This window comes from Tamandua tetradactyla, chromosome 4 (assembly GCF_023851605.1).
Source record: "Tamandua tetradactyla isolate mTamTet1 chromosome 4, mTamTet1.pri, whole genome shotgun sequence".
NCBI classification, from domain to species: Eukaryota; Metazoa; Chordata; class Mammalia; order Pilosa; family Myrmecophagidae; genus Tamandua; species Tamandua tetradactyla.
Window position 1 is genome coordinate 185037332 of NC_135330.1, and position 18640 is coordinate 185055971.

The window sequence follows — 18640 nt, forward strand, 5'->3', positions numbered from 1 at the left end:
TGGGCTTGCAAGAAAAGATCTTTGAAACCTAAGAATCCACCCAACAAAGGGATGATGACCTCTGCTACATTCTAGAATAATTGATCAGTTATGTTGAAGTGAAAATAAGGAGAATTCTGGCCTCAATCTTTGCTGCGATCACAGCAGAGCAGTACTATGACAGTTGTCCTCCTATCTTTTTACTTCTTCAAGAAAACTGAAATGTTTATGTAAATGTTTGATAATGGTACTTCAAGCATTCTATTGGTTTCTGTCACACATTTTTTTAAGCCACAGATTTAATTCCTCAAATACAAAAGTTATCAGTGATTTGCACATCCTAAATATACATTAACTGCAAGGGGCCGTGTTTATCCAAAAAGTTCTCACATTTGTTCCACTGCACATTCCTTAAAATATTTTTAAGTGTCTCCTATGTGTCAGGCATTTGTCACCTATTTTCTCTAAGCCAATTCTTCTTGTGTGTGGCAAAATACATGTAACATGAATTTCACCATTTTAACCTTTTTTTTTTTATTTTTTACTCTGACCAAAAATATATAACATAAAATTTGCCATTAACTATTTTTAAGTGTGCAATTCAGTGGCAGTAAGTACATTTCAAGGTGTAACCATCACCACCATCCATTTTCATCAACCCAAATAGAAACTCCATACCCATTAAGCAATGGTGCATCCCCCTACTTCCTGGTCCCAGCCCCTAGAAACTCTAATCCACTTTCTGTATCTATAAATTTGTTTATGATAGATATTTTATATAAATAGAATCATCTAATATCTGTCCTTTGTGTCTGGCTTGTTTTCAGTTGGCATAATATTTTCTACGTTCATCCATGTTATAGAATATATCAGAACTCCATCAATTTTTATAACTGAATAACATTCCATTGTATGTATATCCTACATTTTTTCATCCATTCATTTGTTGATAGACATTTGGGTTATTTCTACATTTTACCTATTGTGAATAAAATAATGCTCTTATGAACATGGGTGTAAAATATCTTTCAGTCCCTGTTTTCAATTCTTTTGTGTATACACCTAGGAATGGAAGTGCGAGGACATATATAATTCTGTTTAACTTTTTGAGAAACCACTGAAGTGTTTTAGACAGCATCAGCACCACTGTAAATTCCCACCAACAGTGCTCAAAGGTTCCAGCTTCTCCACATCCTCCACAATACATTCTATTTTTGTTTTTTCTCCTAACAGCCAACCTAGTGCTGTAAGTGGTAACTCAATGTGAGTTTGACTTGCATTTCACTAGTGATGTTAAATATTTTTCATGTGTTTGTTGGCCATCTGTACATCTTTTTTTGAAGAAATGTAAGTACTTTACTGTTTTTTTAAAATTATGTTGCTTATCTTTTCATTGTTGAGTTCAAGAGTTCTTTTCATATTCTGGATAGTATACTAGTATCAGGTAAATGATTTGCAACTATATTCTCCCATTCTGGAGGTCATCTTTTCATTTTCTTGATAGTATCCTTTGGTGTAGAAAGTCACAAAAGTTTACTCCCACATTTTCTTCTAAGAGTTTATACTTTTAGCTATTTCAATTAGGTCTTTGAATCATTTTGAGTTAAATTTTGTATAAGGTGTGAGGTAGAAGTCCAACTTCACTCTTAAGCATATGGATATCCAATTACCCACCACCACTTGTGAAAAGACTATTCTTTCCCCATCTAGTCTTAGCACCTTTGTCAAAAATTAATTGATCATATTCTGGAGGCTACTGTTACGCAAGCTTCAGCTAGATATTGCTAACTGCCATGGTTTTCCAAACTCCAACCAACATCATTTCTGTAAATCCTAAAGAACACCCAGGGCTCTATCTGAGTTCCTACAAAAGTTTCACACACTAAGTCTACTTTTCAGAAATCTAAAGCCTTCAGATGGTTCCTAGGCCAGATGAGTCCTGAAACCCAGAGGTACCAGTCTCTCCAAGAAAATCAATCAGTTCCATCCCCCATCCCATGAAAAATACACATTTTCAACATAAAAAAAAGTTAAAATGGACATACCCCAAATATCCCTAAAAATTGAGAGAAGAATCAAAGGAGAAGGGAGAATTATAACAGAGAAGTTAGGATTTAACAAATGAGTAGGACTACAAATCATTATATTGATATTTCTTTTTAGTCTGCAGTGTCTTGGAGCAGCTAGAAGGAAAAACCTGAAATTGTGGAAATGTAACCAAACACAGTTGATATCATATTCAATGGTGATGAAACCATACCAAACGTTGAAATCTGTCCTATAACTACTTGTTAAAATGAACTTTGAAGGTTATTGCTTTTTTGCATATATTTCGTATTTCACAATAAAAAAATGCTTTTAAAAAACCAATTGAGCATAGATATATGGGTTTATTTTGGACTCTAAATTCACTTCTGTTGCTCCTTATGCCAGTACTGCACCATTATGATTATTGTACTTTTGTAGTAAAATTTCAAATTGGGAAGCTATGATCCTCCAAAATTATTCCTTGTTTTTAATGTTGTTTTGGTTATTCTAGTTCCATTGAAATTTAGGATCAATTTTTCCATTCCTGCAAATAAAAGGCCATTGTACTTTTGGTCTGAGATCACATTGAATCTGTTGGGAAATATTGACATCTCAACATTATTGTCTTCCAGTCCATGAACACAAGATGTTTTTCCATTTATTTAAATTTTCTTGAATTTCTTTCAGTAATATTTTGTCATCCATAGGTACTTTATTCATTTGGATGCTATTGCAAATGGAATTGTTTTCTTAATTTCCTTTTGGATTGTTCATAATTAATTTATAGAAATAACTGATTTATTTTTTATGTATTTATTTTTTGCATGGGTAGGCACTGGGAATCGAACCCAGGTCTCCGCATGGCAGGCGAGACCTCTGCCACTGTGCCACCATTGCCCACCCAGATTTTTGTTTACTGATCTTGTACCTTGCGACTTTCTGAATTTATTAGCTGTAATAGTTCTTCTGTGGACTCTTCAGGATTTTCTGCATATAAAATGATGTTATCCGTGTGTTCTAGTTTGCTAGCTGCTGGAGTGCAACACACCAGAGACGGATTGGCTTTTAATAAAAGGGGATTTATTTCATTAGTTCTTCAGAGGAAAGGCAGTTAACTTTCATCTTAGGTTCTTTCTTACCTGGGAAGACACAGGACGATCTCTGCTGGCCTTCTCTCCAGGCCTCTGGGTTCCAACAACTTTCCCTAGGGTGATTCCTTTCTGCATCTCTAAAGGCCTGGGCTGAGCTGCGAGTGCTGAGATGAGGTATGCTGAGCTGCTTGGGCTGTGCTACACTCCACTCTCTCATTTAAGCACCAGCCAATTAGGTCAAACTTCATTCATTGCAGTGGGCAGCCTCCTAACTGACTGCACATTTAATCAGCAACACATGAGGTTCACGTACCATTGGCTCATGGCCACAGCAAGAGAACTAGGTGCCTTCACCTGGCCAAATTGACAACTGAATTAACTACCACACCATGAATATAGATAGTTTTACTTTTTCCTTTCCAAACTGGACAGCTTTTATTTCTTTTACTTGACTGGTTGCTTCTTTCCAGTACAATGTTGAATAAAAGTGGTGAAAACAAGCCTCCTTTTCTTGTTCCTGCTCTAAGGGAGAAAGCTTCTGTCAGTCTTTCACCATTGAGTATGATGTCAACTGTGTTTTCATCATATAGGGCCTTTATCATATTGATAAAATGTCCTTCTATTCCTAGTCAGTTGGGAGTCTTTATCATAAAAGTATTTTGGACTTATCAAAGATATTTTATTTATCAATTGAGATAATGATTTTTTTCCTTTACTCTATAAATCTGGTTTATTATATTCATTGATTTTGATATGTTGAAAACCCCTGCATCCCCACTTGGTCATGGTATATAATTTTTTTAATATGCTGTGAAATTCAGTTTGCTTGTTTTGCTAATGATTTTTGTCCATAAGGAATATTGACCTGTAATTATCTTTTCTAGTAATGTCTTTGTCTGGCTTTCGTATCAGGGTTTGTTTGTAATGCTGGCCTCACAGAATGAGTTGGGAAGTGTCCCCTCCTCTTCTATTTTTTTTGGAAGTGTTTGAGAAGGGTTGGTGTTAACTCTTATTTGAATGTTTGTTAGAATACCGCAGTGTAGAATCTCCTCCTGAGCTTTCCTTTGTTGAGATGTTTTTGATTCTTGATTTTATCTCTTTCCTTGTTTTAGGTCTATTCAGATTTTCTATTTCTTCCACAGTTAATTGTGGTAGCTGGTGTGTTTCTAGGAATATGTCCATTTAATATAAGTTATCTACTTTGTTGGTGAAAACTTATTCATGGTATTCTCTAATATCCTTTTATAGGGTCGTTAGTAATAGCCCAGTTTCATTTCTGATTTTAGTTATTTGTGTCTTCTCTCTTTTTCTTAGTCTAATTAATGGTTTGTCAGTCTTGCTAATTTTTTCAAACAATTAACTTTTGCTTCTATTGATTCTATTGTTAGTCCAGTCTCTATTTTACTTCTCTCTAATACAGTTTTATTATTTCTTTCCTTCTGGTGGCTTTGGGTTTAGGTTTTGTTTTTTGTGATTTTTTTTTTTTGTATGCTGTATTTGGGATCACATTTCATTATTTTTCTATGTGAGTATCCCATTAGTGCAGCACCAATTGTTGAATTTTTGTTTGTTTGTTTTGCTTGTTTGGTTTTTGGGAAGTGCATGAACTGGAAATAGAACATGGGTCTCCCACATCGCAGGACAGAATTCTACCACTGAACTACCCTTGAACACCCCCCCACCTTGGGTTTAGTTTTCTCTTGTTTTTCTAGTTTTTTAGTTTTCTTCTATAACTTGAGATCTTAGTTCTTTGAGTGCAGTCATTTAGAGCTACAAATGCCCCTCTGAGCACTGCTTTCACTGCATCCCATAAGTTTGCAAATGTTGGGCTATTCTTTTCATTCTTATCAAAGTATTTCCTAATTTCTCTAGTGATTTCATCTTTTTTCCATAAGTTCAGAAAGTGTTAATTTCTACATACTTCCAAACAAGTTTCCCTTCTGTTACTGATTTCTAGTTACATTCATTGTAGTCAGAGAAGATAAAAGATTTAAAACATTTCCATCTGCTAAAATTTATTAAGAATTGTTTTCTGGCCGAACATATGTTCTATCCTGGAGCATGTTCCATGAGTACCTAGAATAATCTGTCTTCTGCTGTTGTTGGGTGGAATATTACAGATAGTCCGTAGGTCTAGTTGCTATATAGTGTTGTTCAAGTCCTCTATTTCCTTATTGATCTTCTGTTTACTTAATCAATTGAAAGTGGGGTATTGAAGTCTCTAAATATTATTGTAAAATTATTTCTCCTCCCATTTCTATTCATTTTTTGCTTCATATATTGTGAGACTCTGTTGTTAGGTGTGTATAGTTTATAATCCCCTTGATGGTTTTACTCTTTTATCAACACATAATATGCCCTTTATGTCTTGTAACAATTTTTTAAATTTCTATTTTGGAAACATATATAGAAAACAAAATTTCCACATCACCAGTTTATATTGGTCTTTGCCAAGATTTTGTGCTTGACGTTTTCTATTCTCATTTTATTCAGTACCTGCGGAATCCGATTTTTTTCCCACAACTTTACCTCCAATCAATGAATCACAGATCTGTGCCCCAGCTCCCACCTCTCTAGAATCGCAGGTATTACTTCCACTACCTACAGCCACAACCGCAAACTTCAAATGCAGGGAGCCCTACACTAAGTCCGTTATCTTACCCTCCCATTTCTCCATCCGAAAATTGGTTCTTCTCCGCCTTCAGGAATTTCCCTCATTTCTCAGTTCATTGGCAGTCACACACCCACCTGTTCCAACTTCCAAATTTGGAGTTGCTCTTCTTGGCCAAATCCTGCCTGAAAAAGGAAACTGAAAATTTTTCTATACCTGCGGTCTGATTGTGAAAATGAAACCACCCGCCCAGCGCCCGGCTCCCAGTGCCGCCCACGGCCGTCTGCACTGGAGAAGCCCGGCCCTAGGCCCGGAGTCCGGCTCGGCCTCTGGAGGCGGGAGCCGAACGGTTCCGCTCGCGTTTGCCCCCGCCCAGCCCAGCCGGGTCCGCCCAGCCCGACCGCTCCCGACGTCCCAGGAGACTGGGGGCGCCAGGAGCGGGGACCAGCTGGAATTGGGCAGGTCATGGGAGCACCCTGAATAGGGGAACGCCAGAGCTGCGAACTCCCGGGAGCGCGTGCGGACCCTCTGCCAGGTGCGTGGGCGCCGGGGTGGCCGGGGTCCGGGTTGGGGTTGGCGGGAGGTGCCTCTGCCGGGAGAAGCGCGTCTACGCAGCCTTCGGAAACCATCTCCCTGCGCTGCGCTGTGCTGTGGGCGACATCGACGTCTTCTTTACGGCGCTCGGCCCTTTGCGCCTAAGGGGCCTGCTGGCTCCCGTGACCGGCGCGATGGCACAGCCGGGCTGTACAGAGACATCGAGAAAGTTCACTGCGTCGCGGAAACCTGACCCCTGTAGGGCGCGGGACCCTCCTCGCGCAGAGAACAGGGGTCCTTCGCCCAAGGAGGGGCGGTGGGGGTGGGGGATGGGCGCAGGGTGCAGTCACCTTGGCCGTAGTCCATCCTTACTCGCGAAAATGAAAGTTACATTTCAAAGGAAATGTGTGCCAGAGTACAAGTTTTTACGATATTTAATCAGGAAATGTAATCTAAACTAGTCATGAGTAACTGGGCAAACAATAACAGGGACGTTCTAGTGCTTGCTGAAATCCGAACTCAAATGCCTTTAAATCACTTAGTAGTTCCTGTGGAAACGCACTATGACTCATCCGCGCAGTGAACCCGGCCGAAAGTTCAAGCTCAGGCCCTTTGCAGGTGGTGCTGGGATCAAGGAAACGTTCCCTTTGAAAACTCACGGTGCGGTGCCTTGGACGTGGTCGTGCGCTCAGGGCCAGGGTGGGCCGTGGTGGTGGGAGTGTTACCAAAGTGATACCTTTGCTTTTTAGGGGTTCAGCAGGCCATTTAGGAGGTGAGGGAGAGATGCCCTTTGAGTCCAAAGATGCATATTGTGTCAGAAGGCTTTTCTGTAAGTCTCGGCTTTATTAAATGCCTCCTGTATACCAAAAGTGGGCTAGATTTTAGGATTATAAAGATGAAGGATGCCTGGCCCCTCACATGGGACCCGCCCTTCTGCAGAAACTGATAATGGGGAAAGGACAAAGAGCCAGTGATTGGAGAATGGTGTACGACAGGACACGATAGCCTTGAGCGCTGGAGCTAGTGGGGCAGGGCTGCTAAATCAGAGCAGTCAGGGAAAGCTTTCTGGGCCGGAGGCTCTTGAGCTGAACCTTTAACAGGGTAAAGCCTAGGGCTGTCCGAGAGGAAAAATGCCCATTCTAAGACAGGGAGCTCATGAGGCAGTAAGCCTCTTGCTCCCAACTGCACCAGAAGCACCAACTGTTTATAAGATAGAGTAGCGAGGGATTTTTGAGGGGGGTGGTGAGTTTCTCAGAGGCTGGGACCATGCCCTATTGTCTTGTGTCCCTAGAATAGGGCCTGACCCATGGAAGACTCAGGAAGGGGCCTACTGTAGTGACCTGTGCAGGTTGGCTGTAGAGCCTGACCAGGGCCTTGCCTGGTGTCCATGCATATCTTTATATATTTAACAGGTACTCAGTGAAAGCATAAATGACCTTTGGCTGCTGTATAGAGAATGGTTTGAAAGGAGGAAGCCACCCGTGGCCACGTGACAAGAAGGTAGTAAACTAGTCCAGTTGATGCCCTGCCTGAGCCCAAACCTGATCCAGGCACTGGCTGAAGGAAAAGGGGAGTTTTGAGAGATGAAGATAGAATCTATAGCGTGACAGAAGTCAAGACTGGACTTGAGAGTTTACAAAACTCAGTGCCTCAGTTTCTCTACTTCCTACATAGCCTCAGGTGCTGAGAACATGCCAAAGATTTATGTTCAAAATGTTTGTACGCTTTGATTCAGTAATTCCACCTTTGGCCATCCATTCTAAGAAAACAATGGCAGGTTTGGTCAAAATGTGTATATAAACAATTCCCCCAAAGTGAGTTTTTAATAGTGAACAACTTAATTAAACCAATATCTGATGACTCGGGAGGAGTTAAATAAACCAAAAGCTTATTTATGTAGCTATCAAAAATATTTTCGAAGACTATTTAGTGGCGTGGGAAAATGCTCGATAAAAGCCAAAGAGAAACCAGGTATAAAACTGAATGTGCAATGTTAATCAATATTTATATTTTATAAAATAATTAATAAAATAGAATGATATAGGAAAGAATAATACTGGAAATATACCGAAATATCAACACTGGCGCTATCTCTGGATACAGAGAATGTGGGAACGTTTTTTGTAAGCAACACTAGTGAGGTATAATTTACATACCATTAAATGTGCTCATTTTAATTCCATATACAATGATTTTTAGTAAGTGTACCAAGTAGTACATCATCACCACAACCAGTTTAGAATATATTTCCATCACTGTGAGTGCTTTTTTTTTTTCTTCTTAGTCATTAACTGTTATGTTTGGGGAGGAAGCTATGTTAAGAGAGACTAATATATAGCAATTTCCTAGTGTATTAGGAAATTTAAGCAAAACAGAAAAGTAATACAATTTAATAAGAATAAAAATTGTTCAAACTCTTTGACTCAGTACTTCTAAGAATTGTTTTTTTGTAATTATTCATTTTTATTTATATATATTATATATTTATATACCATGTTGTCATCCAAAGTGTATAATCAGTGGTCATATCACCATATAGCTGTGCATTTATCATCATAATCAAGTTTTTTTTCTTTTCTGTGAAAAATAACATATATATAGAAAGGAAATAAATTTCAAAGCACAGCACCACAGTTAGTTGGAGAACAGATTTCAGAGTTTGGTATAGGTCACACTTCCACAAATATAGGTTCTTCTTGCTGCTTTCAGATACTGGAGACTAAAAGAAATATCAATATCATGATACAGAAAAATACTCATTTGCTAAACCCTACCTTCTCTGTATAATTCCAACATTACTTTGGTCTTTCCCCTGTTTTTTTTTATTTTTTATTTTTTTAATTTTTTTATTAATTAACGGAAAAAAAGAAATTAACCCAACATTTAGAAATCATACTATTCTACATATGCATTCAGTAATTCTTCACATCATCACATAGATGCATGATCATCGTTTCTTAGTACATTTGCATCGGTTTAGAAGAACTAGCAACACAACAGAAAAAGATATAGAATGTTAATATACAGAAAAAAAATAAAAGTAATAATAACAGTAAAAAAAAACAAAAAAACAAAACAAAAACCTATAGCTCAGATGCAGCTTCATTCAGTGTTTTAACATGATTACTTTACAATTAGGTATTATTGTGCTGTCCATTTTTGAATTTTTGTATCTAGTCCTGTTGCACAGTCTGTATCCCTTCAGCTCCAATTACCCATTATCTTAACCTGTTTCTAACTCCTGCTGGACTCTGTTACCAATGACATATTCCAAGTTTATTCTCGAATGTCGGTTCACATCAGTGGGACCATACAGTATTTGTCCTTTAGTTTTTGGCTTGACTCACTCAGCATAATGTTCTCTAGGTCCATCCATGTTATTACATGCTTCATAAGTTTATTCTGTCTTAAAGCTGCATAATATTCCATCATATGTATATACTACAGTTTGTTTAGCCACTCGTCTGTTGATGGACATTTTGGCTGTTTCCATCTCTTTGCAATTGTAAATAATGCTGCTATAAACATTGGTGTGCAAATGTCCGTTTGTGTCTTTGCCCTTAAGTCCTTTGAGTAGATACCTAGCAATGGTATTGCTGGGTCATATGGCAATTCTATATTCAGCTTTTTGAGGAACCGCCAAACTGCCTTCCACAGTGGTTGCACCATTTGACATTCCCACCAACAGTGGATAAGTGTGCCTCTTTCTCCGCATCCTCTCCAGCACTTGTCATTTTCTGTTTTGTTGATAATGGCCATTCTGGTGGGTGTGAGTTGATATCTCATTGTGGTTTTGATTTGCATTTCTCTAATGGCCAGGGACATTGATCATCTCTTCATGTGCCTTTTGGCCATTTCTATTTCCTCTTCTGAGAAGTGTCTGTTCAAGTCTTTTTCCCATTTTGTAATTGGGTTGGCTGTCTTTTTGTTGTTGAGATGAACAATCTCTTTATAAATTCTGGATACTAGACCTTTATCTGGTATGCCGTTTCCAAATATTGTCTCCCATTGTGTAGGCTGTCTTTATACTTTCTTGATGAAGTTCTTTGATGCACAAAAGTGTTTAATTTTGAGGAGCTCCCATTTATTTATTTCCTTCTTCAGTGCTCTTGCTTTAGGTTTAAGGTCCATAAAACCGCCTCCAATTGTAAGTTTCATAAGATATCTCCCTACATTTTCCTCTAACTGTTTTATGGTCTTAGACCTAATGTTTAGATCTTTGATCCATTTTGAGTTAACTTTTGTATAGGGTGTGAGATACGGGTCTTCTTTCATTCTTTTGCATATGGATATCCAGTTCTCTAGGCACCATTTATTGAAGAGACTGTTCTGTCCCAGGTGAGTTGGCTTGACTGCCTTTTCAAAGATCAAATGTCCATAGATGAGAGGGTGTATATCTGAGCACTCTATTCGATTCCATTGGTCGATATATCTATCTTTATGGCAATACCATGCTGTTTTGACCACTGTGGCATCATAATATGCCTTAAAGTCAGGCAGCGCGAGACCTCCAGCTTCGTTTTGTTTTTGTTTTTTTTTTATTAATTAAAAAAAAAATTAACAAAACATTTAGAAATCATTCCATTCTACATGTACAATCAGTAATTCTTATTCTCATCACATAGTTGCATATTCATCATTTCTTAGTACATTTGCATCGATTTAGAAAAAGAAATAAAAAGACAACAAAATAAGAATTAAAACGATAATAGAGAGAAAAAAAAACCTATACCTCACATGCAGCTTCATTCAATGTTTTAACATAATTGCATTACAATTAGGTAGTATTGTGCTCTCCAATTCTGAGTTTTTATATCCAGTCCTGTTGCACAGTCTGTATCCCTTCAGCTCCAATTATCCCTTCTCTTTTTTTTTTTTTTAATTAGCGGAAAAAAAGAAATTAACCCAACATTTAGAAATCATACCATTCTACATATGCAATCAGTAATTCTTAACATCATCACATAGATGCATGATCATCGTTTCTTAGTACATTTGCATCGGTTTAGAAGAACTACCAACACAACCGAAAAAGATATAGAATGTTAATATAGAGAAAAAAATAAAAGTAATAATAGTAAAAACAAAACAAAACAAAGCAAAAACCTATAGCTCAGATGCAGCTTCATTCAGTGTTTTAACATGATTACTTTACAATTAGGTATTATTGTGCTGTCCATTTTTGAGTTTTTGTATCTAGTCCTGTTGCACAGTCTGTATCCCTTCAGCTCCAATTGCCCATTATCTTACCCTGTTTCTAACTCCTGCTGAGCTCTGTTACCAATGACATATTCCAAATTTATTCTCGAATGTCCGTTCACATCAGTGGGACCATACAGTATTTGTCCTTTAGTTTTTGGCTAGACTCACTCAGCATAATGTTCTCTAGGTCCATCCATGTTATTACATGCTTCATAAGTTTATCCTGTCTTAAAGCTGCATAATATTCCATCGTATGTATATACCACAGTTTGTTTAGCCACTCTTCTGTTGATGGAGATTTTGGCTGTTTCCATCTCTTTGCAATTGTAAATAACGCTGCTATAAACATTGGTGTGCAAATGTCCGTTTGTGTCTTTGCCCTTAAGTCCTTTGAGTAGATTCCCAGCAATGGTATTGCTGGGTCGTATGGCAATTCTATATTCAGCTTTTTGAGGAACCGCCAAACTGCCTTCCACAGTGGTTGCACCATTTGACATTCCCACCAACAGTGGATAAGTGTGCCTCTTTCTCCGCATCCTCTCCAGCACTTGTCATTTTCTGTTTTGTTGATAATGGCCATTCTGGTGGGTGTGAGATGATATCTCATTGTGGTTTTGATTTGCATTTCTCTAATGGCCAGGGACATTGATCATCTCTTCATGTGCCTTTTGGCCATTTCTATTTCCTCTTCTGAGAAGTGTCTGTTCAAGTCTTTTTCCCATTTTGTAATTGGGTTGGCTGTCTTTTTGTTGTTGAGATGAACAATCTCTTTATAAATTCTGGATACTAGACCTTTATCTGGTATGCCGTTTCCAAATATTGTCTCCCATTGTGTAGGCTGTCTTTATACTTTCTTGATGAAGTTCTTTGATGCACAAAAGTGTTTAATTGTGAGGAGCTCCCATTTATTTATTTCCTTCTTCAGTGCTCTTGCTTTAGGTTTAAGGTCCATAAAACCGCCTCCAATTGTAAGTTTCATAAGATATCTCCCAACATTTTGCTCTAACTGTTTTATGGTCTTAGACCTAATGTTTAGATCTTTGATCCATTTTGAGTTAACTTTTGTATAGGGTGTGAGATACGGGTCTTCTTTCATTCTTTTGCATATGGATATCCAGTTCTCTAGGCACCATTTATTGAAGAGACTGTTCTGTCCCAGGTGAGTTGGCTTGACTGCCTTATCAAAGATCAAGGTCCATAGATGAGAGGGTGTATATCTGAGCACTCTATTCGATTCCATTGGTCGATATATCTATCTTTATGCCAATACCATGCTGTTTTGACCACTGTGGCTTCATAATATGCCTTAAAGTCAGGCAGCGCGAGACCTCCAGCTTCGTTTTTTTTTTTTCAAGATGTTTTTAGCAATTCGGGGCACCCTGCCCTTCCAGATAAATTTGCTTATTGGTTTTTCTATTTCTGAAAAATAAGTTGTTGGGATTTTGATTGGTATTGCATTGAATCTGGAAATCAATTTAGGTAGGATTGACATCTTAACTATATTTAGTCTTCCAATCCATGAACACGGTATGCCCTTCCATCTATTTAGGTCTTCTGTGATTTCTTTTAACAGTTTTTTGTGGTTTTCTTTATATAGCTTTTTTGTCTCTTTAGTTAAATTTATTCCTAGGTATTTTATTCTTTTAGATGCAGTTGTAAATGGGATTCGTTTCTTGATTTCCCCCTCAGCTTGTTCATTACTAGTGTATAGAAATGCTACAGATTTTTGAATGTTGATCTTGTAACCTGCTACTTTGCTGTACTCATTTATTAGCTCTAGTAATTTTGTTGTGGATTTTTCCGGGTTTTCGGCGTATAGTATCATATCGTCGGCAAACAGTGATAGTTTTACTTCTTCCTTTCCAATTTTGATGCCTTGTATTTCTTTTTCTTGTCTAATTGCTCTGGCTAGAACCTCCAACACAATGTTGAATAATAGTGGTGATAATGGACATCCTTGTCTTGTGCCTGATCTTAGGGGGTAAGTTTTCAATTTTTCCCCATTGAGGATGATATTAGCTGTGGGTTTTTTCATATATTCCCTCTATCATTTTAAGGAAGTTCCCTTGTATTCCTATCTTTTGAAGTGTTTTCAGCAGGAAAGGATGTTGAATCTTGTCAAATGCCTTCTCTGCGTCAATTGAGATGATCATGTGATTTTTCTGCTTTGATTTGTTGATATGGTGTATTACATTAATTGATTTTCTTATGTTGAACCATCCTTGCATACCTGAGATGAATCCTACTTGGTCATGATGTATAATTCTTTTAATGTGTTGTTGGATACGATTTGCTAGAATTTTATTGAGGATTTTTGCATCTATATTCATTAGAGAGATTGGTCTGTAGTTCTCTTTTTTTGTAATATCTTTGCCTGGTTTTGGTATGAGGGTGATGTTGGCTTCATAGAATGAATTCGGTAGCTTTCCCTCCACTTCGATTTTTTTGAAGAGTTTGAGGAGAGTTGGTACTAATTCTTTCTGGAATGTTTGATAGAATTCACATGTGAAGCCGTCTGGTCCTGGACTTTTCTTTTTAGAAAGCTTTTGAATGACTAATTCAATTTCTTTACTTGTGATTGGTTTGTTGAGGTCATCTATTTCTTCTTGAGTCAAAGTTGGTGTTCATGTCTTTCCAGGAACCTGTCCATTTCATTTAAATTGTTGTATTTATTAGAGTAAAGTTGTTCATGGTATCCTGTTATTACCTCCTTTATTTCCGTGAGGTCAGTAGTTAGGTCTCCTCTTCCATTTCTGATCTTATTTATTTGCATCCTCTCTCTTCTTCTTTTTGCCAGTCTTGCTAAGGGCCTATCAATCTTATTGATTTTCTCATAAAACCAACTTCTGGTCTTATTGATTTTCTCTATTGTTTTCATGTTTTCAATTTCATTTATTTCTGCTCTAATCTTTGTTATTTCTTTCCTTTTGCTTGCTTTGAGATTAGTTTGCTGTTCTTTCTCCAGTTCTTCCAAGTGGACAGTTAATTCCTGCATTTTTGCCTTTTCTTCTTTTCTGATATAGGCATTTAGGGCAATAAATTTTCCTCTTAGCACTACCTTTGCTGCGTCCCATAAGTTTTGATATGTTGTGTTTTCATTTTCATTCGCCTCGAGGTATTTACTAATTTCTCTTGCAATTTCTTCTTTGACCCACTCGTTGTTTAAGAGTGTGTTGTTGAGCCTCCATATATTTGTGAATTTTCTGCACTCCGCCTATTATTGATTTTCAACTTCATTCCTTTATGATCCGAGAAAGTGTTGTGTATGATTTCAATCTTTTTAAATTTGTTAAGACTTGCTTTGTGACCCAGCATATGGTCTATCTTTGAGAATGATCCATGAGCACTTGAGAAAAAGGTGTATCCTGCTGTTGTGGGATGTAATGTCCTATAAATGTCTGTTAAGTCAAGCTCATTTATAGTAATATTCAGATTCTCTATTTCTTTATTGATCCTCTGTCTAGATGTTCTGTCCATTGATGAGAGTGGTGAATTGAAGTCTCCAACTATTATGGTATATGTGTCTATTTCCCTTTTCAGTGTTTGCAGTGTATTCCTCACGTATTTTGGGGCATTCTGGTTCGGTGCGTAAATATTTATGATTGTTATGTCTTCTTGCTTAATTGTTCCTTTTAATAGTATATAGTGTCCTTCTTTGTCTCTTTTAACTGTTTTACATTTGAAGTCTAATTTGTTGGATATTAGTATAGCCACTCCTGCTCTTTTCTGGTTGTTATTTGCATGAAATATCTTTTTCCAACCTTTCACTTTCAACCTATGTTTATCTTTGGGTCTAAGATGTGTTTCCTGTAGACAGCATATAGAAGGATCCTGTTTTTTAATCCATTCTGCCAGTCTATGTCTTTTGATTGGGGAATTCATTCCATTAACATTTAGTGTTATTACTGTTTGGATAATATTTTCCTCTACCATTTTGCCTTTTGTATTATGTACATCATATCTGATTTTCCTTCTTTCTACACTCTTCTCCATACCTCTCTATTCTGTGTTTTCGTATCTGACTCTAGTGCTCCCTTTAGTATTTCTTGCAGAGCTGGTCTCTTGTTCACAAATTCTCTCAGTGACTTTTTGTCTGAGAATGTTTTAATTTCTCCCTCATTTTTGAAGGACAATTTTGCTGGATATAGGAGTCTTGGTTGGCAGTTTTTCTCTTTTAGTAATTTAAATATATCATCCCACTGTCTTCTAGCTTCCATGGTTTCTGCTGAGAAATCTACACATAGTCTTATTGGGTTTCCCTTGTATGTGATGGGTTGTTTTTCTCTTGCTGCTTTCAAGATCCGCTCTTTCTCTTTGACCTCTGACATTCTAATTAGTAAGTGTCTTGGAGAACGCCTATTTGGGTCTATTCTCTTTGGGGTGCGCTGCACTTCTTGGATCTGTAATTTTAGGTCTTTCATAAGAGTTGGGAAATTTTCAGTGATAATTTCTTCCATTAGTTTTTCTCCTCCTTTCCCCTTCTCTTCTCCTTCTGGGACACCCACAACACGTATATTTGTGCACTTCAAATTGTCCTTCAGTTCCCTGATCTCCTGTTCAAATTTTTCCATTCTTTTCTCTATAGTTTCTGTTTCTTTCTGGAATTCAGATGTTCCATCCTCCAAATCACTAATTCTATCTTCTCTCTCTTTAAATCTATCATTGTAGGTATCCATTGTTTTTTCCATCTTTTCTACTTTATCCTTCATTTCCATAAGTTCTGTGATTTGTTTTTTCAGTTTTTCTATTTCTTCTTTTTGTTCAGCCCATGTCTTCTTCATGTCCTCCCTCAATTTATCGATTTGGTTTTTGAAGAGGTTTTCCATTTCTGTTCGCATTAGTTGTCTCAGCTCCTGTATCTCATTTGAACTATTGGTTTGTTCCTTTGACTGGGCCATATTTTCAATTTTCTGAGCGTGATCCGTTATCTTCTGCTGGCGTCTGGGCATTTAGTCAGATTTCCCTGGGTGTTGGACCCAACAGGTTGAAAGATTTTTCTGTGTAATGTCTGGGTTCTGTTTTTCTTATTCTGCCAAGTAGGTGACACTCGTGGCACTCGTTTGTCTGCGGGTCCCACCAGTAAAAGGTGCTGTGGGTCCTTTAACTTTGGAAAACTCTCGCCGTGGGGGAGGTTCGCCAACTGAAGCGGCTTGGAAGAGTGCCATCCGGCCTGGGGATCCGAATGCGGGGAGTGTCGCCAGCTGCCGCAGCCCGGGTGAGCACCTGTCCGAATCTCCTAGCCGGCCCGGGAGAGTGCACTGTTCCCAGCCGAACCGGGGAGTCACGTGTTTGGAAGGGACCCCGGTCACCGTTCGCCGCGGCCTGGGGATCTCCGATCCAATTCTCCCAGTTGGTCCGGGGGGCCGCACGTGGTGGGGACGCTAGCCGCCGCGGCTTGAGGGGACCGCCTGTCCAATTCTCCCAGCTGGCCCGGGAAGGGGGAAGGGAGGGACTCCGGCTGCTTGCAGCTCCAGCCCGGGGAAGCCCGCGCCCCTCGGCGTTCTCACCGGAGTGGGTTCTCTCAGCCAGCCAGCCATTCCAGAATGGGGTACGCTGTCTTCTTGATCTCTGTTGTGGCCCCGGGAGCTGTTCTGTATCGTTTCTACTCCCCAAGTAGCTGTTCTGGAGGAGGAACTAAGACCCGGCGTCTTACTATACCGCCATCTTCTCCGTCCCCTGTTTTTTAGAGGTATTTGGGCTATGCCCATTCTAACTTTTTCACTTGGAAGGGGCTGTTGATAATTTGGAATTTCAATTTTGATAAAATGGATAATATATTACATTACAAATAGACTAGATAAAAGCCTAGAAGCAAAAAACAAAACAAAATGCTAACATGGCCCCTAAGTTTTCAGTATATCTTGCTGTTGTTATGTAGTTCTGTATTTTCCACATTTTCTTCAGTGAGCATGAACTACTTTTCCATTAGAAAACCTTTTTTTAAAAGGTCCGGGGACTAAAAACATACCTAGAAGATCCAGAGCTGCCACCCTTACTTCAGCCTCATCCATTATAGCCTGGCTTGTGATATACTGGGAGACTCTCCTTAAAATTGTTAAGGACTCATTAAAGAGTTTTGATTTTTTTTTTTAATTGTTGAGTAACTGTTAGATAGTAAAAGCAAGATTGAATAATCTAAACTGTATGATGTAATATATATCTGGGTATCCATCATTAGTATCACTCCCATCCACAAGCAGATGCTCATTTATGAATCAATCACTTTGAATGTTAAAGGCAATAAATATCGAATTACTAAATGTGAATTTAAGGAAAGGCAGAATTAAATCATGAGATTTTAGTTTAACAAGACCTCAAGGGAAAGAAAAAAATTGTGAACACTAAATTTGTTCATTCATTGGACAGATCCTACTGGGTACTAGATGGGGGTATTCAGGTGTAGGTGGGGTGGGGGAACGGGGTCCAGGGAGGAGGAGTGGCATGTGGGAAGGCCCAGAAGGAGCAAGTGTGGGGTTTTGATGGACCTGAAGGTAAACTGTTAGGGGCCAGGGCAGAGTGGAAGAGAGGGGCAACGTGGGTTGGAGAGGGAGGCCAGGCCTTGAATGGTGATTCGGACTTTATATTGTATTGGAAATGTAATTTCAAAAAAAGATCCCTCATGCTGCAGTCTGGAAGAGAGCTGGGAAGCAGAGAATGAACAGAAACAGGGAGACAGATCAGGGTATATCGTTCAGGTTCAGGTGAGCCTACCAGGGCTGTGCAGACCATGATGGCAAACATGAATAGGTTACATTGCATTCAGGAATACTAGTGACAGGAGATGCTGAGAACTAAAGGGTTAAGGGAGGGAGAAATCAGGGCTGGGACCGAGGTTTGTGCCATGAGAGTGTAATTGGACAGTGGCAGACATTTTCTAAAGGGGCACAGGGAAAGGCCCAGAATGGGGACAGGGCGATGGGAGGTGCCTGTGAGACTAGAGGTAGGTCCCAGGAAAGTAGTGGGCATTTGTCCTGCCTGGGTCAGGACCCAGACAGGTTAGAGTTGTCAGTGCAGAGATGGCCTCCAAAGCTTTGGTAATGTATGCTGTGACTTAAGCCAAGGGGTTGGAGTGCAGACTCCAATCTTGAAGAAGTTAAACATTTAGAGAGCAGGTAGAAAGAGGAGGGGTCAAGGAATCCTACATATGTTCTGATAAACACTAACGTGAAGGGATTTGTGCCTGTCTTTATTTTCT

At 38.8% G+C, this 18640-nt stretch overlaps 1 protein-coding gene across 2 annotated transcripts in view; it reads left to right on the forward strand.

The window, feature by feature from the left end:
- The window catches only part of PARP4 (poly(ADP-ribose) polymerase family member 4), a 133954-nt gene that overhangs the window by 6036 nt on the left and 109278 nt on the right, over window positions 1-18640 (forward strand). Inside the window, exon 1 of one of the 2 annotated variants that reach the window (XM_077158766.1) lies at window positions 6013-6244. The exons of the other annotated variant lie outside the window; for it this stretch is intronic. The gene's annotated coding sequence lies outside the window, so the exon portion shown is untranslated. Of the gene's footprint in view, window positions 1-6012; window positions 6245-18640 lie in introns of those variants that run through there. 2 annotated transcript variants of the gene reach the window in all.